This window comes from Pithys albifrons, chromosome 18 (genome assembly GCF_047495875.1).
Source record: "Pithys albifrons albifrons isolate INPA30051 chromosome 18, PitAlb_v1, whole genome shotgun sequence".
In the NCBI taxonomy this organism is placed as follows: Eukaryota; Metazoa; Chordata; class Aves; order Passeriformes; family Thamnophilidae; genus Pithys; species Pithys albifrons.
In genome coordinates this window covers 14,598,333-14,618,942 of record NC_092475.1, presented here as the reverse complement: position 1 = coordinate 14,618,942, position 20,610 = coordinate 14,598,333, and the positions used below count along the sequence as shown (strand labels likewise).

At 52.8% G+C, this 20,610-nt stretch overlaps 1 protein-coding gene across 6 annotated transcripts in view; it reads right to left on the bottom strand.

Annotated features, from left to right (window-relative positions):
- The window catches only part of DLGAP4 (DLG associated protein 4), a 152,532-nt gene that overhangs the window by 82,431 nt on the left and 49,491 nt on the right, over positions 1–20,610 (bottom strand). The gene's annotated exons all lie outside the window — the stretch shown is intronic.

Here is a 20,610-nt window from a genome sequence, read left to right as displayed (position 1 = left end):
CAGCCCATGTAGCCCCTCTCACAGACACAGGTATCGTCAGCTGTAGAGGCCCATTTATGGTGCAGGTGTATCTCCAGTGCTCTGGACAACAGATAGGTGTCCAGCCTAGGCACTGATGGTTGTAGGTCACCCAGACCCAGATTCAAAGCAAATACCCAGGTGCTCCTTTCCTACCTCATCTCTGTGTTGCTGAACGTCTCCTCAGATGATCCTACATCCATATATCAATATTGGGCCAAAAGGCTACCTTTCATCTTCCTTTGAATAATGTCAGCCTACACTTCCTTTTGTGGGTTTTCCCTCTCCCTGGATGGGCTTTTCACTTTCCCCAGAGGCCTTTGCCTACTGCCCCCAGAGGACCACTGTCCCTTGCTCCTTTCCTCTCCTGCCCACGGTGGAATGTCCAGGCTGGTCTGGCTTCCCATGAGTCACGAGCAAATCCCAGTTTCCTTCTGCAGGGCCCTGGCACCAGAGCCCTAATTACAGGGCAAAACTAGCAGGAACAAGATTATTATTTACAAGGCTAATGAAAATTAATCATGCCTCCCCCTCCCTTTCCTGGGGGAACAATCATGTCCAAGAAAGAGATTATAAAAGCATTACGGGTGACTGCTGTGCTGGGCTTTGGCACTACCCGGGGCCTATGTGCAGACTGTGGGCTGTGCTTGCAGGTCACCTGGAACTCAAGGATTAAAGGTACCCAAAAGTAAAGTGCTGCCTGTTCTCCTCTCTCTGCTGCTGGCAGAGGCAGGGCACAGATGGTGCTTGGAGCCTGCACAGAGCCAGGCAGGCTGGAGAGCCTTTCTGTGCTTTCCTGGGCAACTGCTGCTTCTCCCTGAGCCTGGAGCCCTCTGGCATCATCTGTCTCCTTGCAAAGAGAGAAGAGGGGGTCCTAGCCCAGGGACTCCCAGATCACCCAGCCCAGGGGAGTTCCTCAGGGTGGCACAGCACAGTCCAGTTGGATCCAGGCAGGCAGAAGCCAGTGGCTCCAGGCTGCTGCACAATGAAGGGATGGAAAGCAAGTCTGTGCACGTGGCCAGATGGAGGAAAACACACCAAGGACTAGTTCAGGTTGCACAAGTGCGGCAAATCCTGTACCCACCGGAGACTTCTGCAGTACAGAGATGAACCCTGGTAAGTGCAAAAACCATCTCCCTTGTTCAAACTAACACCTTCACTCAGGGGAAACTGAGGTAAAGGATGAGGCAGGTCAGCTATAGAGAAAAGGATGGACCTTCAGCCTGTTGAAATCTGCCCAGTGCTGACTCACGTGGTCCCCACTGTGGAAGGAGTTCCCAGGGATGTGTCCCACATCCTGAGTTCAGAGCTGAGCCCAGAGCTGCCCAATCTGCCTGTCCACCACTCCCCCCTGCTGACCACATCCCTGCTTTTCCAGGCTTAAAGATCTCCACATCCATGATCAGCTTCTCTCTCCCTGAGGCTGCACAGGCTGGGAGAGGGAAAAGGTCAAGGAAGTGGCAGATTGCCTGGGTCAGGATCTGGGGTGAGAAGAGATAAGGACCAGGCTCCAGCAGATCAGGATCTGGGATGGATGGAGGGAGATGAGGACCAGGCTCCAGAGCCAGGCTGGAGAGCTGTTCCCAGGCCTGTCAGGGGAGTGCTGCTGAGGGAGCCCATCCCATGGCTTCCGCTGCCTGCCACAATAATTAACTGTTGCTGTGGAGAAGACAGCAAAGGAGCAGGAGGTCAATTTTCCATTTCCCAGTTGTGTATAACCAGTTCCTAGCAGGCAGCCTGAAAATAAATCTCCATCAGTCCCATTACCTCTTAATTAACATCACCAGCTACAACACATACTCTCCAGTCCAGACACAGTTGGGTGCAGCGACTATTGATGTACAATGAGATGGAGCCAGGGCTGGGGTGGGAATTCTCCAGCTGGAAATTCCAGCCATGCTGTCCAACATGCTGGACTTGCCCTGCTCAGACAGGGAAGCTCTGCCTCAGCTTCCCTCATAGTGCTCCAGGATTGGGAGAGCTGCTGAGATCTTGCCCAGAACCAGGTGCCTTTGGGGCAACGGGAACAAATGACAGAAAGAAATTGTATGAAACTAATGGAGTTTGTTTTCATTTTGCATTTTTTGGAATAAAGAAGAAAATAAGGTCCTGCGGGTGAAATATTAAAGGGATAGAACACCTGTCCCATGAGGAAAGGCTGAGAGAGCTGGAGCATGTTCAGCCCGGAGAAGAGAAAGTTCCAGGAAGACAAGAGCCCTTCCAGTCCCTAAAGGGGCTCTAAGAAAGCTGGGGAGGGACTTTGAACAAGAGCATGGAGTGACAGGACAAGGAGAAAAGGCTTCCCACTGCCAGAGGACAGGGCTGGATGGGTACTGGGAAGAAATATCAGAATGTGAGGGTGGTGAGGCCCTGGCACAGGTTGCCCAGAGAAGCTGTGGCTGCCCCATCCCAGCAAGGCCAGGCTGGATGGGGCTCTGAGCAACCTGGTCTAGTGAAAGGTGCCCCTGCCCATGGCAGGGGTAAAATGAGATGATCTTTCAGGTCCCTTCCAATCCAAACCATTCCATGATTCTACTGTCCTCTGTTTTTTTATTTCCCCCCCATTAGTGATTTTTCTCCCTGTGGTTTGCACCCAGAGGTGACTTGGCATAGGATGGACATGCTGGCTGCCAGCGTCAGCCCATGTGAGGAAAGGAAGGAGATGGGATGAAGGAATCCAGTTCTACTCCTACCATCATCCCACTTGGCACTTATCTTCATAGCTCTGTGCAAACATTAGCTAATTAATCCTCCGAACACTCCTGGGAGGAAGAGATGCATTGACATGGCTCCTATTCCAAATGCCTGATAAACACATAGGATGGTTGGGCCAAGACACAGCGGACAAGCAAAACTGGCCAGTCACAGCAGTTCCTCTGCTCTTCCTGCTGCACATGGCAGTGCTGGGGAGGCAGGGGATGTGCTGGGATCAGCTGTGTGCTGCAGGATGGAGGGGGGACAGCCATGGAGGAGGTGGAGTGGAGAGCATAGCAGGAACTGGGGCAGGAAACCAAAGAATGGGAGGAAGGTTATGAACCCTGTTGTCCTCACAGAGAGACAGACTGCTTCCAGTTCCAGCACTGATGGACTTTTAGAAGTATCATGAAATTATATAAAATGGAAGGAACTCTGACGCTGCTGCTGAGGCATCCTGGAGGGAAGTATTGAAAGAAAGCATTTTGACTTAAAAAAACATGGATGTGACTTGCTCAGTTTGGCAAGTGAATTCCCCTGAAGATATAAAAAAATCACAACGTGAGTTTCCAGTCTGAACATCCCCAAACACTGCACCAGTTCTGATGTCCTCCAGCTGAGCTCTTTCTTCTCCACCCTCATGTTTACCCAGTAGCTGCTGCATTCCCTTTCTTTCAAACAAGCCAGGCATCCTTGGGATTTGCAGGCTGACAATGCTCCCTTAGGATTGGCCTCACTGGGATCCTGCATTTAATGTTGCCTTAGTTTCACCTCTAAATGCTTTTGGAGCTCATTACATACCAGGATCCCACTCCCTGGTTCCATAAGGTGTGCCCAGCATTCCTTGCAGCCAGTTGTGGCTGCAGGGAAACCCCTGTGCCAAGGGATGCAGATCCATCCAGGGAACCTGTGCATGTTTGCCACTGGAGCTGGCTGGGGACCTGTGTCCCTTCTGTTTTCAGCCTCTGACCTCCTGGGCTTCTCCAGCCTGGCTATTCCAGAGGATCCCCAGGGGCGTGGGATCTCAAAAGTCCAGCTAAAGTCCTGCTGTTTTCTCAGGAGTGGAATTCAACTGGACTGCTCCAATAGCTTCATGGACTCACCTACTGTGCCTGAAATTAGAGCTGCTAAATTTTTAAACACAGCAGCATCTGAAGAGACCAGAGGCTCTTCCCAGTCAACTGTCTGTAGGTCTGGAGAGGCACAGTCCATCTGCCTAAACTCTCACCATCACTTGATGGGGCTTTTTCTAGAGATGGCTACACCTCAACTGGATAAGCCTGGCAAAAACCTAACGTGGAGCCACCTGGACTTTTGAGGTGGACCTGGACCCACCTCATACAGACACAGAAGTGCTTGGTAGAAGGATATATCTTTTGTTCTGGTCCCCCTGCACCCTCAGAGGCAGATTCCAGGATAACTGGTTCCTGTTCTTCCAAGGGGGACCATATCAACCAGGCACAGTGGAAAAGCTCCTTTTGGACTGGAAGTTTTCCAGTCAGCTGTTACTGCCCAGGGACACTTGTTCCAGAGAATCACAGAAGGTTTTGTTTTGCTTTTTTTTCCCTACAAGGTTACTGGTCTGGTGCAGCACAGGAGAGTCTCAGGTGATACTAACAGGGGACAGGGAAGTGTAGGGATGGCAGGACAGCCCTTTGCCCAGGCAGCCGGGTCACAGGTTGTAATGCTGAGCCCTACAAGTTCCTCACCAAATCAGGAGGATGAAAGCCAAAAACCTGTGTGCAAAATAAAACCCAACCAAGGACATCTCACCCTGACTGCCGGCAAAGAGGCTCCAGGTGCCTGAGGTCCCTCCAAGGGAGCTGTGAGCTCTCCTTTCCATGTAACAGGCCATCTTTTAGCAGCTTGATCCCATTCTTGCCATTTCCCAATCTGAAGCACACCCATCTCCAGCTACCACCATCCCCAGCTGCCATCCAAACCCATGGCAGCCCCTGTGTGTCCCCAGAGCAAGGCTCAGCCCTGGGACAGGATGTCTGCAGCAGGAACAGTGCTGGCACTTCCCTCTGCCCCAGCACCAGCTGAGTCCATTTGGAATGGGGATGCAGGAAAATAAACGCATTTCCCAGTGTGGGTCAGAGGCCTCCACTGAGAACTTTAGGTGCTAAAATCATCCATTTACTCTTACACAACTTGCCTAGAGAAGCTGTGGCTACCCCATCCGTGGAAATGTTCAAGGCCAGGTAGGATGTGACTTGGAGCAACCTGGTCTAGTGGGAGGTGTCCCTACCCATGGCAGGGCAGTGGGACTGGGTGGTCTTTAAGATCCCTTCCCACCCAAACCACTCTGTGATCTACTCTGCTCCGCCCCTGCTCTGGGTGCCCATGTGGCAGCAATGCCTCATGCCAACAGCTGCGAACAGCTGTCCCCTCATCACACGGGGGAAACTGAGGCACAGCAGCACTCCCTGACCGGCTCTGCAGGGCTGCAGCCAGGTGTGCAGCTTCCCAGCTCCTTCACTGCCCCTTTCCAGTTGAGTAATTCACCTCTCAGCCCAGGACTCCAGAAAGCTCTTCTTCAGTCTCCTATATGGAAAGAAACAGGAAAATACGCCTACCAAAATGCTGACCCCGATATGCAGCTGTGAGGTCCACCAACACTGGATAGTGCTGTGTGTCTCAGTTCATGGTGAAGCAGAGCTGAAATTAAATTTGAGAGGCTGAGGTTCTGCAGCTGAAAAGGATCTGTGAGGATCTACACTGGGAGGGTGACCTGGAGAGGGGACAGTAATCACAGATCACAGAATAATAAAATCATTAAGATTGGAAAAGCCCTCTGAGGTCATCAAGTCCAATCACTAATCCAGCACTGCCAGGTCTACCACTAACCTCTGTCTCCCAGTGCCATATTCACAGATCTTTTGAACATCTCCAGAGAGGATGACTCCACCACTGTCCTAGGAAGCCTGTTCCAATGACAACCCTTTCAGTGAAGAAATTTTCCCTGATACTCAACCTAAACCCCCTCTGGCACAACTTGAGGCCATTTCCTCTTGTCCTAAAATATATCCAGGGTTACCAGTAGCATCTATGGACTGTGGACTCCTTTGTGCTTTGGAAACATCCCACTCTGGGACCAGCACTGGTCACCAGTCCCAGCATGGCAGCCTCTTGGTCCTGAGCTGGGGGTGCCCCGATGCCCCCAGCCCAGCAACCTGCTTGGGTTTGGGAACCAGAGTACAGCCACCCCCCAGCTCCAGCTAGAGCAGCTCCTGTGCTAAGACCATCACTGCAGACTGCCAATGTCACAAATCCTCCAGCAGGACCACAGCTGACATGGTCGCCCTTGAGCTTCACACATGTCCTGGGTCATGTTTCTGAGACATAAAGTGGACAGGAGAGGTGGGCAGCCGTGCCAGGCTCCGTGCCCTGCAGACATCTGAGTAGGGGCAGTGCAGCTCCACTGCTGACTGTCTGCATGAGCATCACAGCCCCATCAGCAGCAACAGCGCCCTGGGGTTAAACTCTGCCAGAGCCACAAGCTGGTGGGAACAGCAGCCTGGGCAGGCTGATGCCAGGCACTGGTTGGCACCCAGCAGCCTGAATACAGACTGGGTGAAGTCACCACTGGGCAAAGGAGATCTGGCTGAACAGAACATGGAAGGACAGGGTGTGGGATGCAGGAGGGGTGTGCTGCTCTCACTACACACACAGCTCCATAAATAAGGAGGGATAGATATAACCATTCATCCCCAGACTGTCGCAGAAGCTGGGTGAGATTCTTCTCTCTGGGTGCTCGGGCACAGTCCTGGCAGAACAACTCTGAATACTGGGATTGGCTGAGGACCATATCTGGGGCTGGTGGCAGAAGGGCTCCTTGGCACTGCTGCTGCCCTGGGTGCCTGTGAACATCCTGTGCCCAGCCCCAGCATTCAGGGCCTCAGGAGCCCCCTGTGGAACCACCTCTTGTCAGGCAAATCCACACCAGTTTCTGAGGGCTCAGGCTCTGTCCCACCAGAGAGCACTGCTGGGCTCTCCTTCCTCGGACATAGGACAGCTGCTTCTGAGCATGAAACACCTGCCTATAGACCTGGCAACGTCTGTCCTGAGGCGGGAAATCAGGTATGTGTTAGGTGAGGCCCTGAGCTAAGACATGGAGCAGCTCCAGACAGAAAAGAGTGATCGGAAACATCCCCGGGCTCACTCCAGAAAGGGCAGGGACAGCACCCATGGACCAAGCACACACGGACTCAAGACACAGACTGCTCACAAAGAGGTTAAAATAACCAAAGCCCATTTACCAAGAATTTATAGTAGATGTGTCTCAAATCCCCTCAACACTGTCTCAGGATGAGGACTCACAGCCACATCTGCACTCAGCAACTCCTCTGGTCTTCCTCTCCCACTGTTGCTAAAGCACCTTCTGTATGGCCTTCAGAAAAAAGGAAAAAACCAGCAGGAAAATAACCTTTTTTGCTTGCAAATGTTGGTTTGCAAAGCCAAGCTGGCTGCTGCTCCACAGGTGAGGGAGTACCTGGCCTATGACTTGGGACTGTAGGTCCTTGAGACCCATCCAACCTGGTCAGGCTCCCCCCACCTGGAAGGGGGTGAAGCAGTGAGGGGGCTGTTCTGTCACACAGCAATTCAGACCCAAGGCCCCAAGGCTGCAGGAGCCCATCTGGGGGGACCCAGCATCACCCACATACCCGCTGAGCACATCCAGAAGGGAAGGGTACAGCATCCCCCAAACACACCCTGACCCAGCCAGGAGCCCCTCCTTGGAGGCCCAAGCATCCTTCACACACCCGGATGCTAACCAGGACCCTCTTTCTGGCCAAGACTCTGTATGCTGCAGTGTCACTTTATTCTTCCATAGGAAATTCTCAAAACTTTTTCTGCAGGTCAGAGCTCAGTAGTGAGTTTATTCCTCCCCAAACCCCCTCAGAAGCTGCCAGGGCTTGAATTTCTTGGCTCACACTTGGTGTGAGGTCTCCACAACCCAGCTTCTGGAGCTGTGAGGACACCCCAGTTTGTTCTCCTGTATTTAACCAGCAAAGCTCTGGCCTTCTGATCACAGTATTCCGATGGTGTGCCAAACAGCTTTCAACATCAGAAGGCAGCAAATAAACCTCAGCATGTGGAGTTTACAAATTCGTTAATCTTGGGCTTTCTAGAAAACCAGACATGACAACTGAGCACCCAGCATTGATTGTACTGCTCTCCCAGTTTTGGGGACACTGAGATGTTTCCAAAACCACCTCAGGGCCCCTCTGCAGAACTCCTCCCAAGGTGCCACAGAGCGCAGTAAATGCGGGGCCATGGCTGGTCTGTGCCAGGGCGGATAGAGGAGGTGAGGGCCATCACAGTCCCCTCATGGTTGGTCCCTGGCGGGACACAGGCTCCCAGCTGTGCTGCAGGACCCCACTCTTTCTAGGTATGCCTCCCACTACTGAAGATGGAGGGAGCCATGGGCAAGATAGGTGGGTCAACCCTGATCTGAATGTACCCAGGGATGGATCCTGTCAGTGGTGCACAGCTCCTGCTGGGAGCACTGTGGGGACATGGCCACCTGAGAGCTGGTCAGCACCTGCCATCGGACCCCTCCTCCAGCTCTGCCCCTCTCTTATACCCACCACAGCCCCCTGCCTCCCAGGCACTCTGCTCAAGCCCCTGGTCTCTCCCAAAGCCCAGTCTCTCACAGAAGGAGTGCATGGAAGAGGTGATGCTGGTTATCTGGGTTACAGGATTGCTTCCCCCCATCCCTGCACTCACATGCCTGCACACATGTGCTGACACTCACACACATGCACCAGGCACGTGCTGACACAGTACCTCAGGCTGTGACAACAATCCAAGCCACCACAAGCATTCAAGAGAAGGGGCAGCAAAGGAGCAGGAAACAAACCCCTTGGGAAGACCCCAGGGGTCCTCAGGTGACAACAGCAGGCTGGGGACACACAGGATGACAAAGTCCCTGACGGACAGACTCCCTGGGATCTCCTGACTCCCTCTTCGTGGCTCTCTTTGCACATGCCAGTGGGCTCTGGAGCTGGTATGGGGCGGATGGACTGTGGCCCTGAACCCACTCATGCCAGCAGGTCAGTTGCTTTCTTAACTTTGGCATCAGCACCACCAGTGCCCCGTGTGTCAGTCCCTGTATCTCCGTGCACTGGCTCGGGGGAGGGGAGAGCTGAGTGGAGCAGGAGGAGACACAAGTTCCTGCATAGGCACTGTCCCGAGGGCTGCCTGCACCCAACCAGCCTTGTGGCATGGAGGAGCTGGTGGCACATGGAGGTTTTGGGGTTACATGGGGGAGCTGGGGGCACACGGAGGAGCTTGAGGCATAGGGAGGAGTTTTGGGCACATGGAGCAGGGTTGGCAACAGGAATGCTTGCCCAAGGCTGCTGGCACCTCTTGTTTGTTCCACCTGGCATTTTTGATGAGGTGGGCACGGAGAGGTCACACCTTTTTCCAGGCATGCTTCTGCACCTGGGCTCTGGAGTGCTCCTCTCCAAATCCCTCTTAAGTCACTTAAACCTTTGGTGCCTCAATTCCTCATTGGTAAAGTGAGGCTTATCCTATTTCATCTGCCTGGCTTACTGGGAGAGCTCATAAGCCATGCAGGACTTGAAGATTCTCTGTACATGGATTTCTGGCTGGCTGGCACAGTGGAGCCTGGGCTCATTAGGGACTAACGTGATCACTGTGCTGTGTCTGGCAACCAGAAGCCTGATGCTGTGTGTTCCTGTGCTCAGAGCTGGAAGTGTAGCAGGGATTACACAACATATGCTTCCAAGGCTGCCTTGTCATTCCTCATCCATTCCCATGGAAGGATCATGGTGGGCTCAGCTCAGGCATCCGCAGACGCCAATTTACCTTGTGCTGTTCTTTGACAACAAACCACTTGCTAAGGGGTCAAGATGTGTGACAAACACCCTTCAAAGACAGAGTGGCTGCAGTGTTGGTTCATTGACACATAATTACACTGTAGACAAGCACAACACCTCAAATGAGAGGGATGGTCACCTAAAAACACCCTCCTCTCACACTTCCCCTGATGTGTCCCTGTTCCTGTCCTTCAGGGGCAGCTGCATAAGGATGATGTGAACAAACAGAGTGTTCAGAGGAAAGTAGGTGCTGGACACAGATGACCCTCAGACACCCCTAAACCACTACCCTCAGACTCTAAAAACCCTAAACCACCATCGCTGAACATTCACCCCTTTGCTGCTCCCCACCATGGGGATTCAGTAGCAGAAACTCTCAAAAAATGTGTGCAGAGTAATGGGGCTGCTGCACAAAGCGTCTCCTGGGGAAATCTGGTGATTGCACCAGGGAATTTGGGGATTGCACAATACTTGTTATAAGATGGTCAGAGGTGGGGAAAGGAAGAGATCTGGGTAGAACAGCAAGAAACAAGCATGCAGTCTGTCCTGCCTTCTTGTTTTCTTGTGAGCGTGTGTGATCCAGGCCTGGTAGTAAAGCTGAGTGTAGCCTGTGAGTGCATCAGGAAGTGCTTGGAGTCAGATCCTGGAGAGATTGAGGGTCTGGGAGGTGGATTCCAAGGAGACTCACAGAGGACTTTTCTCTGAACCATGAGACTTGGGAGAAGGTGGCCTGTTCCTTCTGCCTGTACCTCCCCTCCTGCCCTTGCTGTGCTGCCAGTGCTCGCTGTGTCCTGGGATGTGTGCCCAGTGTGGAACTGGCCACAGTGGTGGAAAGCAGTTCTTTACCTCAACCAGAACCCTGGGACCTTCAGCTCACAGCACTGAACTATGAACAGTCACAACCAAGGACTCACTCAGAAATAACACCTAGGGCAGGAGAGGCTGAGAACCGCATTAATGCCAGGTTGGTAGAGAGTTTGTGAGTCCTGCACCTGAACATGTGCAGCTCAAGAGTGTCTGAGCTGTGGCTGGGACACAGGTCTGGCACAACAGCCCTGCGAGCACACCAGAAAAACTGCTGCTTGGCATCTGAAGTGATGTGTTAATGCAAGATGGGAATATATTGACTCCTAGTTAGTCCTGGCTTTGGAACCATTTATCATCAGGGCACCTCGTGCTGTTGGCTGGAAGTGCAATGTGCTGCCAGGCATGGTGAGCTGACATTGTCAGGAACACCTCTGGAGTCAAGACAACACTGGGATGCCACAAAGCACCAGCTGGAAATGGCTTCTGACCATGTTCTCCTTGTCCCTCTGCACACACAGAGATGATCAGAGACACCACGTCCTTGTGGGAGCTGATGTGGCCATTTCACTGCACCCCATTATTGAGGATCTTTCCTTCCCAGCTCTCCCATGGGGCAGAATGCTCCACTCCTGCTTTGCAAAGGTTTTGCTTTAAGTGCCTTGTTCAGGATTCTGCAAGAACCATGCAATGGACTTGGGAGGGCAAATTCATACCCTCACACCCAGGTCCAGCCTTTCATCTGGCTTTGGGTCTGCCTTATCCCAGGGCCAGTGCCCTCTGGGGGCTGGAGGGGCCAGGAGGGTGGAAACTGCCACACTGATGTGTATGCTCTCAGCAGTCCTGGGGATCTGTGCCTGCCAGTTGGCATCTTCCAGAAAACAGGATTGACAGCCAACCTTTGAACAGCTCCGTGTCCGTAGGCACCAGAAACCAGAACATCACATGCACAGGCAATGGTGAGATGAGGAGGTGATGCTGGTGGTGTAGGGTTCCCACTGACAGCCAGTGCCCAGCGGGGCTGGGAGAAGGAGCCCTGGGCTGGAGTTGGCACGGCAGGCCATGACTCACCCTCAGAGGGTCAGGAGAGGGGCTTGTGCCTGAGGATGGAGCAACAGAGCAAAGGTGAAAGGACATGCACACTGTATGTCTGTTTGGCAGGAGCCAACCCAACTATCCTTTCCTCCTTTTCCCTTTCCTCTTGTGATCCACAGACCTCAAAGTGCTTCTGAGGCCTTCCAAGGAAGGGTCAGCAGGACATGATGATCTGCTCTTTCCAGACCTGCTGCAGTTTGAACTTCTGCTGAACACTCTCGTGGCCCACTGGGGACTGGGGCTGGTGGGACACGTTGGCAAAGGCTGTGGCACTTGTTAATGCAGCTCCTCTGTGGAAACGTGGTCAGCAGTGACTGATCAGCAAAACCACATGGAACAAATCCTCTGCATGAGGACTGAGTACAGAGCCACGCCCCTTACACCACTTGGGGACATGCATGTTCCATCTCCAGGACATGGGACAGGCCATGCCATGCTCCTATTGTTCACCCTGCCCCACTACATCCCACTGAAAAAGCTGCCTGACTCACTGGAATGTAAGTTTGGAAGCATTATTTTTCCACCAAGAGTATGAAATATTTTTTTGGCAGGGGGGCCACGTGCTCACCAGAGCTGCCTGGACTTCTCTACCTTGGTGGGATGGAGAGCAGAACCAAGGGAAAGAGAAACACTTGAGCAGAGGCAGGATGTCTGTGTTGGCAGCTGCCTCAGCTTCCCGGCCATCTGGGGTTATGCAAGAACAGCTGCCAGTGTCATGCACAGCCAAAGGCAGTCAGAAGCATGAGGAGGAGTGGAGACAGTGAAGGGACAGGGCTGGGGAAGTTGAGCCCAGTGGAAGACCATGAACATCATTCCTAGAGACGGAGCACTGCATCCCTCAGTCCAGCTCTGCGTGACTGATGTGGTCCTGCCACAGGCTCAGCACAGGCCAGAGCCTTCACAGTCCCTGCTCAGGACTCCACCCTAGAAAAACACTGGTGCCATATTTAAGGTAGCAAGCTGTGATCTAGGCAAACAGCTTGCTCTGGGCTTGGTGTCAGCCATGACCCAGGAGCTACTGGAACTCCGGTTCATACATTAAACTCTCCCATGGTTTGAGGTCTCTGCAGGGTGCAGCAGTGGGGCAGCAGCAACTGCGTGCTTGGAGCTCTAGTGCCCGCCAAGCCTCTGCCTTCATGGGGAGCTGAAGGGGCTCAGCATCCTCTGGGATGTTCCTTGAGACTCATCACCCCTCAGGAAGTGCCTGGAGGCTCAGCATCCCTCAAGTTGTGCCTTGAGGCTCAGCATCCCTCAAGCATCCCGTGAGGCATTTTCTGCAGTTAAGCAATTGCCCAGACTGAGAGCAGGGTGTGCAAACACAATTCTGGCCTCTGCAGTAGCGTTTCCTTAGGACAGGACATCGAGGGTGGCACTACTTTTTGTGCCTGTGCTGCACCAGAAGAAGGCATAGGACAGTAAACACCATCCCCTCTCCAAATAATGACAGACCTCAAAAGCTCTGCTGATTTCAGAGGACAACCCATGAGGAATCCCAGCTTAAACAGGGTTTAATTTGCTGTTGACAATCCAGATAGTGATTACATCACCTGGTTAGTACTTGGCTTGTCATTAGGGCCCCTGCAGATGGTACTTTGCTGGGACTGACATAGACATGCTCATCTGTCCCAGTCCAAGCAGCACATGCACTCCTGGACCTGTCCCTGACACCACACCGGGACCCTCCACGAGGTGATGCTCACTGTAAACAAGTCCTGTAAACAAGTTTAGCTCTGCCATTATTCCCAGCACTGCCATCATCCCTGTCCCTGCAATCATCTCTGTCCCTGTCATCATTCCCAGGACTGTCATCATCTCCAGCACTGCCATCATCCCTGGCCCTACTGTCAGCCCGTCCTTCCATCAGCCCCAGCATTGCTTCCAGCCTCTCCAGCATAGGCAAGTGGCCTAGGCAGGGAATTTTGCTTCCTGCAGACAAAGTCTGGCACCTCTGGGCTATTTTGTATGTGACTTGGGGAGCTGGGCTGAGGCAGGTCAAGGACCCCTGCCAGTGTCAGCAATGGCTCTTGTCTCTGTGCCCAGCCAGCCTCATATCACCCATCAATGCCCTCCTCCCTTCCAGGGCTGGGGATATGGCCCAGTCCATGGTGTTCCTGTCACTGCAGACTGAGTGAGCCCAGTCTGAACAGAAGCATGTGGGGAAAAGCCAGAGCTTGTCCTGTTCCTGGGGTACCTCACTGTTGCACAGGGTGGGCTCCAGTCCACCAGCACCACTGTGGTCAGCAGATAGGTGAGTGATTCAGGTGATCCCTGGGCTCATTTGAGAAGGAACTAACAACTCAAAGAACACAAGGAACAGGCAGGGATGGTGCCAGGGTCTGCTTCTGCCTTTGCAGCATGGGATCTCCCTGGGTCTGTTGGGAGTCAGCAGGATGAGAGGGATGGAAACAGGTCAGCTGGTACCAGGGCTGGGGAGGATGGGCAACCCCAGTCCCAGCACTGAGCCGACTCCTGGAGCTCTCTGCCTGGTTTGTACAGGAATGCACAGAGCAGATTTGTTGCATTGCCAGTGCTCAATAATCTTCACTCTTAATTTGCTTATAAAAGTCTCTTCCTGTAGAAAATACTGTTCTAGTACCAAATGTCCCTGGATCCCTTTTAAGATGCCCAACCACTGGAGAGGAGCAGCACAGATGGGCATGTCATGGCCCAGAGAAAGCTCCAGAAGCTCTCCAGACTGGGAGGCCAGCTTGGAATTCCAGAGGGCAGTCAGGTCCCAGGTGACAGCTCTCTGTCTGGGATGCATCACCTGAATGAAGTGGTATTTCTTCTGACATCATTTAACCTGTGGTTAGGGAGGAGGTTGTGTAGGGGAGGGCAGACTCACCAGCGATGAGTCGGCCCAGTGTGTTGTGTGCTGCGTGGCATGGGAGAGGAGGGCAGAGCTCCCTGGACATGCAGCTTTATTCAGTCCCTCAGCAGCCATTCATGAGCTCACAGGTGTGATGAGAACATGTGAAGCTGAAGCTCTGTGGTACCCTGCTGCATCCTGTGAGCCCTGCTCCCTCCTTGCTGCACTCTGCCAAGACTTGGACCCTCATTCCAGTGCTGCCAAACCACTATCTGGGCTTGCAGGACCTGCCATTGGGAACATACAGGGTATGATCTCCCTCTCCAAATAGCACTGCACTGATTCTGCATTTCTGCCCTGATCCTGCCCTCCAGCACTGATCCTGCCCTCCAGCACTGATCCTGCATTCCTGCACCAATCCTGCTCTCCTAACCCTGCTCTCCCTTGGAGCAGTGCTCAGCCCAGTGTCTGAACTGGGACGTCTGGCATTCCGAGGTGCCATGGGCTCTGTGCTGGTTTGACAGATAGGGCTGTTCTGCCACCACAGACTGCCAGGAAGCCCTGTCCTGACACCACCACTGCTGCACCGCTGTCCCCCTGGGAGTGGTACTCACTGTGCTACACAGAAATGGGAACAGCCCCTCCAGGCCCCTCAGACCTAATGCCCTGCTGAGGGTATGGGTTTGAGCTGTTGTGGTTTTAGCCACAAATTCTCCCAAAGTTGATAATTCCTTTCAAGTCCTGAGGATCAGCTTCTCCTCATAATCTCTGATTTGCTTCATCACCATGTGTAATGAGTCCAAACTAAGAGTACTGAGCTCCCTGTAAAGCTCAACTGGCCCTGCTGCTTGTGGACCAGAAATGAGGCTGCCTTCCAGATGTGCAACACCCAGTTCTCCTGCAGCTTCTTCTATGCTCTCCTGCCTCACCTCTTCTCATCTCTGGCTACTTTATCATGATGCCTCCAATCTCATGGTAGCTGGAGGTGTTCTTTGGCCTTCAGCTTCAGAAAACTGAGCTGTCAGGCTCACAGATGTGCATGGTTTTCCAGACATTATGCCTGTGACCTGGGTGGTGAGACCCTGGCCAAGTTGCCCAGAGAAGCTGAGGCTGCCCCATCCCTGACCATCCAAGGCTAGCCTGAACAGGGGTTGGAGCAACCTGGTCTAATGGAAGGTGTCCCTGCCAGGCAGAGAGTGGAATGAAATGGTCTTTAAGGTCCCTTCCAACCCAAACCATTCTGTGATTCTATGCATACCACCGAAGTGGAGATTTCAGCATCCTGGAAGGAGCCAGTCATCTGAAGCTGGCACCGTGACACGCTCACTGAATTGAGGTCACTTTGTCAATGCCATTGCACCTCACGCAGAGTTTTACTTGGGACTGCAGCTCCCCATTAACTCTCAGCAGTAGCACATGAGGCAGGAGGGGTTGAGCCCATGTGTGTGAACTGCAGCAGATCACATCCTTGGGTACCATGAGAGCTGCAAAACACAAAAACACACTCACTGGCTTTCCACGAGGCAGCCAACAATGCTTTCCCCTGCCCCATCATCCTATTCAAGGAGGGGGCACAGTCAGGGTCTAGCAGGGGTCCTGGCTCTGCTGGCTCAGGGACCAGACTCCCCTCCCAGCATGTGTTGTGAGGCAGCTGGACATGTCTGCCCTGGCTCTGGGGTCTGTGCTGCTTCAGACCCAGGCACATATCTGGAAAAAGCAGGGATCTTTAAGGGGCCTTCTGAGACTAAAAGCCATTGACACATCCCCATGGCCCCCCAGGACCAGCCTGCTGCTGAGCACCAGCCAGGGTCTGCAGTGTGGAAGTCAGTGACACTGCCCTGTCACCAGCAGCTTGACTCATCACAGCAGCTTCATTTATCAAAGGTGTTCTCACAAATATGGTTTATGCCTTGTATCTCCCTGAAATCCATCCCTGGCTGGTCAAAAGGAGCCCATGCTGCTGGCAGGATGGGGCAGGGTCAGGTCCCCACTGCTGGCAGTGGGACCAGATTCATCCTGTGCTTGCAGCCACACGACACAGCTGGTCTGGGTTTTATTCCTGAGTCTCAGCACTTGGGCAGTCAGCTGAAGTCAGGACTCCCCAGGGCAGAACTTGCCACATGCCACCAGCAGCCTGACGGGAGGCTGGGGAATCATCTCCCCACAGAGAGCCCTGCCCCAGGAGTCTCCAGAAGCTGCAGCACTGGTGACTGCTCCCTGGATGGCTGAGGGGCTCCCTCCTGAGGCACCCAGGCCCTACAGACCTTGTTAGCTCCATCTCACTGCTTGGCTGCATTTGGGACCATGTCCAGTTGCATGCCTGAGGGGGTCCTGCCTGCTGAGCCCCCTGAATGCCACATTGCTCCTGCCAGCTAAATGGGCCACAGCATTTTCAATGTCACCTTCCTGAGCTCTACTGGGAGCAGACTGAGCTGGCAAGGCACAGATTGTGCAGCTCTGGGGGTGAGAGGTGCCGGAGGCTCCCAAACCTCTGATCCTGCACCAGCGACAGCTCTGGAGACATCTGCTGACATTCAGAGCCATGGGCTCAGATGCACGAAGTCCACATTTGCACAGTTTTGCAGCAGGGAGATCAGAGCTGTCTATTTATTTTTACAAATGGGAAGAAAACCCCACATTTAGCTGTAGTCATTCCTCATTCCCAGTGGTGACCAACCAGCCAACCTTCTCCTTGGCTGTGAATGTGCCTGTTCCCAGTGTCTCACCTGGCTGGCCCAGGTGTACCCCTGGTTGTTCCATCAGGAGGCTCCCTCCCTGCCCATTCCAGCATGAGGAGAAGAGGCTGTACTGGTGGGTTCCAATTGTGTGGCATGACATGGGGGTCAGCAAGCTGAGAGTGGGTTCTGTTGAGCCAGGGCCACTGGCTCAGCCACTGCCCAGCCTGGAGCGGGGCCTCCTTTGTCCTGCCAGCCCAGACAGTGCTTCTCTGGGTAGTGGAGTAGCATGGGGGTGTGACAGCAGCAACGCCACAGATTTAAAAATAGCCTCTCCAGTCCCACAGTGCACCCAATGACACTTCCACCTGGTGCCAGACCTGCTAATTGCTCCAACGACTGCAGACAGCAAAGTAAACACCCAGGGATGGAGCTTGGGCAGCTCTGGCAGAGCTCTGTGCTGTCCTAGTTGTGAAGAAAAACCATAGAGCTCCCTTGCAAGGCTCAATCTCCACAATGTGCTGCTGATCAGCATTTGGCAGTGGTCATGCTGACAGCCAGCAAGACACCCAGGTGTCCCCAGAGCAGCCTGAGAATGCCATCAGCATCCCTGCTCACCTGGGCAATCCTTCCTGCATGGCAGATGGAGTGCTGCTCAGGCAGTGGGTTGACCTCCCTCTTAAGAGCCCCAGCTGATGGCAACTGTCCCCTGGGCTTTCTGCATTTCTTTGGGCTCTCTGCCATAAACCCCAACGAACCATGGAAAGTAATCCTGTAGGAGAGTCCTTTGTCAAGCCTTGCCTTGTACTCACGGCTCGCCAAGAGCCAGCTGTTAGAGAAGCCAGCCCATCCTGTGGCACCCACGCTCTGCCTCAGCTCTCTGGGTGGCCAAAGGCAGGCACAGAAATCTGTCGAGGGTCCCAGGTCAGGTTCACAGCCCACACACTTTGCTGAAGGGATTTACTGCTTTTGCATCAGGACAACACTCTGTGTGATCAACGCAATAAATGGGATCAGTGGGATATGCCATCACTGCCAATTACTAAATAATGTTACCTTCCACAGTTCATCAACTCCCGTTCCAAACACTCCGAAAATGCAGTTTTGCCTTCTGTCAATGGGCAGGAATTTCATTCCAGATGATTTCTCCCAGGGACTTAACTTTCTCAGGTCTTCTTCACAAATCCACCAAGCAATCACATCAGGACTCAGAGGTTGTTCTGGCCATAGATCCTTCAGCAAATGGCCACTAAACCTCTGCCCTTGGCTGTATGTGCATCAGCTGCAGCAGGGAAATGTTTAATGAGGGCAAAAGAGATACTGTAGCTTGTGATTTCTTACAGTGTTTCACCCCAAAAGAGATGAAGGACAAGAACATTGTCTGAAAGCTCTGGGGGAGACATTCAACTGGTAAACAGCAAAGGAAAGGATTACCTATGGCCTTCACAACACTTGACTCAGCAGTTTCTTGTCACACTTGAGCTAATTTTTCCCTTTTGGCCATTGTAAAATGTACATATGAACCAAGCAGTGGCAGAAATGGGTAAACCATTGCTCAATTCACCACTGCCCTGGGCAGCCCGTTTCAATGCCTGACCATCCTTTCTGTGAAAAAATTTTCCCTAATATCCAACCTGAACCTCCCCATGTACAGCTTGAGGCTGTTTCTTCTTATTCTGTCAGTTGTCCCCTGGGAGCAGAGCCTGACCCCCACCTGGCTCCACCATCCTGTCAGAGAGTTGTAGACTTAGAAGGTTCCCCCTGAGCCTCCTTTCCTCCAGGCAGAGCCCTCCCCCACCCCAACCCCATCAGCAGCTCCTATCAGATTTGTGCCCCTAAGGACAACACCAGTGGCTCCCTCCCTGCCCTGGGAGTACTGGCAGCTTTTGGACCCACTAGAGGTGCCAGATAAGGACTGACATCTCTCTTGAAGAGGTCCCACTCCTCTATGTGTTTCCAGAGGAGCACAGACTGAATCATAGAACAACACACTATCATCAGTTGGAAGGGACACACAAGGATCATCGAGGCCAACACCTGGCCCTGCACAGACACCCCAACAATCCCACTCTGTGCCTGAGAGTGTTGTTCAAGCACTCCTTGAGCTCTGGCAGCCTTGAGGCCATGACCACTGCCCTGGGGAGCCTGTTCCAGTGCCTGACCACACTCTGGGGGTGTTCCAGTGCCTGACCACACTCAGAGCTCCCAAAATCCTGAGATCTGTTGGGCTGGAAGCAGCTCAGAGCTGGCAAAAGGGCATTCCAAATTATCTGGTGGTCAGACACTCTCTTAACCACCCTCCTGTGCTCCCAGACCACTGATGTGACTCATGCTACTATATATAGCTACACATATAAATTTGGAATCAAGTCATTAAAAACCTGCTTTTCTTGCATGGCTCCAGGTCTGCCGGTGCTCCCACTGCTCTCATGTGTGCAGGGGTAGTTGATGTGTTCTCCCAGCCCTGCTCTGCCAGCACAGAAGGAGCAACAGGGGGATTTCCAAGGAGAATGATAGATTTGTGAGAACCTCTGATAGCCTGGAGATGGCATGGCACTGAGGGCCACACCAGGGGTGACCACTGCAGGTGACAGGGATGAGATGAAAGGAGCAGAGCAAAAAAGTGAAAGGCTCCCAAAGCAGTCCCTGTGTTTGGGGGCTTTATCTGGGGCTCTCATAGCCCACTGAACTTCTCATGCCTAGAGAGGAGCCTTCAGGGTCACAGCCCTGCCCCCTGAGACCAGACCTGGCTTTTGACGCCCTTTATTCTCCTCTGGACATGCCACTCAACTTGCCAAGCACATCCCAGGAGGTCCTGAGGCCCCACCTTCATGGCACACAGGGACCCAGGGTCCTTCCTTCAGAGGTAAAATTTTACTCCTTTGCCTGAGACAAAAAAATGTAGAAGCCTCCAACCTTTTCCCTTCTAATTGGGTCTCCCATTCCAGCTCCAGAAATACCAGTAGCCTCTTTGTTCCTGTAAGATCTCAGAGGGACTTTTTAAGGTGAGAGGTAAATTGTACCTAAAATGACCTCAGGATCAGGTGAAACAGGTGTTTCTGACTCTTAAAAACATCCTCCCAACATAAAAGAAGCGCTGAGCATCTGTATATCTTTCCACTGGGTTCATATCCCCAGGATATCTGTCATCTGTGCCCCCTGAAAGGAGCAATATATTCTATTTTATCACCTTGTGTTGAAATTGAAACACTTTGGCTGGGATTCCTGTTTCACTCATACTAATTTCTATAGCCCCTTGGATAATTTTTCAATGAAAGCCCTGTGAGTGCCTTCCTTAGTCCTCTTTGTGGGAAATGAGGATTTCTGGACAGATGAACATGCAAAAGTAGGAAAATAAAGAGAAAGAAATAAAAAGAAAGACGAAATCTCTCACCACAGGAACCCTGTGTTCAGGTTATACATAATACATTGTTATTCCATATGGATTCATCTCTGACACAGGCTATTGCAGTAGGTGTCTTGTGGATAAATAGGGAAACATGGAATTAGGGGAAGGCTGAGCTCCTGCAGGTCACCACTGCTGCCAGAGCTGTTCATGTTTTGTTCCTGGACCTGCTGCAGGACCTTGCAAGGACTCTTCTTTTTACCACATCCTGCAGAAAGGTTCTGCAACTACTCCTGCTCCGCATCCTACTGGGATGTGACA